This window comes from Chrysochloris asiatica, unplaced genomic scaffold (genome assembly GCF_000296735.1).
Source record: "Chrysochloris asiatica unplaced genomic scaffold, ChrAsi1.0 scaffold00370, whole genome shotgun sequence".
NCBI lineage: Eukaryota > Metazoa > Chordata > Mammalia > Afrosoricida > Chrysochloridae > Chrysochloris > Chrysochloris asiatica.
The window spans coordinates 992,960-996,043 of record NW_006408888.1 but is presented as its reverse complement, the minus strand read 5'-3'; positions in this window follow the sequence as shown (position 1 = coordinate 996,043).

Sequence of the window (3,084 nt, the reverse complement as noted above, 5' to 3'; positions counted from 1 at the left end):
CTTTAGACCCAGAGGGAGAGGGGCTGTGAGTTGATGACTGGGGGGCAGGCTTGCAGTGTATACCCTGTAGTTGGTTGATGACTCATGGAGGGGATTATAACCATGGCAATGAAACAATATCTTATAGGATGAATGTATAATAATGTTTTCCCATTTCAACTATTACATAATTCACAATAAAACATTAAAAATAAAATGCTACTATACAGACAGTGAAACTCCTCTGCAACCCCCCCCACCCCCCCGCAAAAAAAAAAAAAAAAGCAGAGAAGGAGCAGTCCGCAGAAAAACTGAGGAGCTATGAATCTTGCTTAGGGTTCTGGGTGCCAGTTACCCATGCCCATTGATAAGAAATCTGCAGGTGGAAGCAAAATATGGTAATTTCTGAGTTGATCCAGCCACAGAGGCCAACAGCCAGAAGTCCTCAGGCCAGAAGGTGTGGCTACAGGCATGCAGAGGCAGAGACGCAGCTCTAGAAGCTGCGGAGCAGCACCTTAAGGGAGAAGTGTGATCAATTTTTTATCTTTCCCTTTTCATTTTTCACGTATCTCTCCTCTTCAACCCAAGTGTGCCCCCCACAGTCCACACAGGTGGGCACACCCCCCCAAAAGGGTCCAGCATTGCACCCACTGTTTTCCAATGGCACAGAGAAGAAACCCACAGGCTGCTTCTTATGATGTTTTGACCCTGGGAACCCGCCCCATCATTCATCTAGGCAGGAGCCTTTGCACAGCATAGGCCAGTGAACAGTGTCAATCACAATTTTATTTTTGTTTTTGATTGGTGTTTTTTGTCTCTGCTTTTATATTGTTTCAGTCTTTGGTCCTTTTGGCCTCACTCTTCTCCTCAGGGTGGGGGCTTTCTGGCCCTACCTTACCCAAGAAGAGACAGCAACTGCCCATATAGTCAAGAGCCACACATACCTTGTACTACCCCACCATCTGGAAAAGAGCCAAAACCAGCTGCTAGCCATTACACGTGAAAATAAAAGCCTATCTCCATATCATATCCACCAGGAGATATGCAGCAAGCTTAACAAAAAAGCAACATACATTCATTTAAGCATAAAATTTTCACATAATTTTTGAAAATATCCAAGAAAACACAACTAAAGATATCAACACATGTGCAAAAATAGAAAAAAGTAACTGAGAAAAAATGAGCTGGAAGCAGTCACAGACTTTCCAGTAGAAGAGCATGCTCTGGCTCTGCCTAAGAAGGAATTCATAAGAATAATATGGAAATAAATTCAAATGCTGTAAAAGAGGGGTGTAGGAAAACAAGAAAGAGGTCAGAAAAGTGCTACAGGATCAATCAAACAAGATAGATATGGCATTGGAAACAGTCGAAAACCTGCAAAAGAAGTCCAGATGATTAATAATAAAATATTAGAAATTGATAATAAACTGAAAGAGCAAAGGAGCAGAATGGAAGAGATGGAAGCCAGAACCAATGATCTGGAAGATAAATCTCTCAATACTGCTAAGATAGGAGAGCAAACAAACAAAAAAAAGGATTGAAAAATCTGAAGACAGTCTAAGATTCATTCTGGGTAATGTGAAGAGGAATAACTTAAGAATTATTGGCATTCCAGAACAGGAAGAATCACAGAAGTCCACAGAAGAGGTAGTTGAAGAGCTACTGGAAGAAAATAATTCTAACATCTTGAAGGATGAGAAGATAAACATTCTAGAACCTGAAAGAACTTCAGGAAGAATAGACCCCAAAAGAAAATCACTGAGGCATATCATAATCAAGATCTGCAAAATCAAAGACAAGCAGAGAATCTTAAAAGCAGCCATGGAAAAGAGAAATGTCAGCTATAAAAGTAAGCAAATCAGATTAAGCTCTGACTTCTCGGCAGAAACCATGCAGGCAAGAAGGCAATGGGGATACATATATAAAACCTTAAAAGAAAAAAACTGTCAACCAAGAATCGTCTATCCAGCAAAACTGTCAATGGACTATGATGGTGCAATCACAACATTCCAGGATAAACAGAAACTAAGGGATTTTGTTAAAACCAATCCAGAGCTTCAAAACATCCTAAAAGGAGTTCTTTAGAATGAAAGCCAGCAAGACCAGATAACAACCAGAGATTGACAGACATAGAAACACCACCTGGAACTCAGTAAATGGTTAGCAGAATTGAGAACAGAACAAAACTACAGTAATGAATTCAGAGGAACTGGAAAGAAAACCAAAGATCAAAATATTAACAATATTAAAGGAAAAAATATAGGAACAGAGATGAAGGTGGTGAGGAGGTATAGTAGATGACAGGATACAACAGTCTGTCTTAAACACAGGGAAAACTTAACAGGCTATAGGGTAAACCCAAAGAAAATGAATACTTGACAAATTACCATGAAAATGAAGATTCAAAGAGAACAATGAAAAATTAAAACAAAGAGAAAACCAACAAGAAATAGCACAAAAAACATGAACACAACACAAGAATGCATGCAGAACAAAGGAACAAACAGCACCACAAAAAATTAAGATAATGACAACAGTTAACCCATACCTATCAATAATTACATGGAATGCCAATGGATTAAATGCACCAGTAAAGAGACAGAGGGTGGCTGAATGGATAAGACAACAAGAACCTTCAATATGCTGCCTACAGAAGACACACCTTACACACAAAGACAAAAGCAGACTGAAAGTTAAAGGATGGAAAAAAAACATATTAAGCTAATAGCAATAAAAAGCAAGCAGGAGTGGCAATACTAATCTCTGATAAAATAAACTTTAATGCAAAATCCACCATAATAGATAAGGAAGGACACTAAAGGGTCAATCGAGAAAGATGACATAGTCATAATTGACATCTACGCTCCAAATGAAAGAGCACCAAGATATATAAAGCAAACCATACTAGAATTTACAAAAGAAATACATAAATCTATAATTATAGTGAGGGATTTTAACATACCACTTTCAAAAAGGGATAGAACAACCAGAAAGAACTTGACAAAGCTACAGAGAAACTAAACAGCACAATCAACCAACTTGACTTCATAGACGTGTACAAAACATTCAACCAACAAGAGCACAATATACATTCTTTTCCAGTGC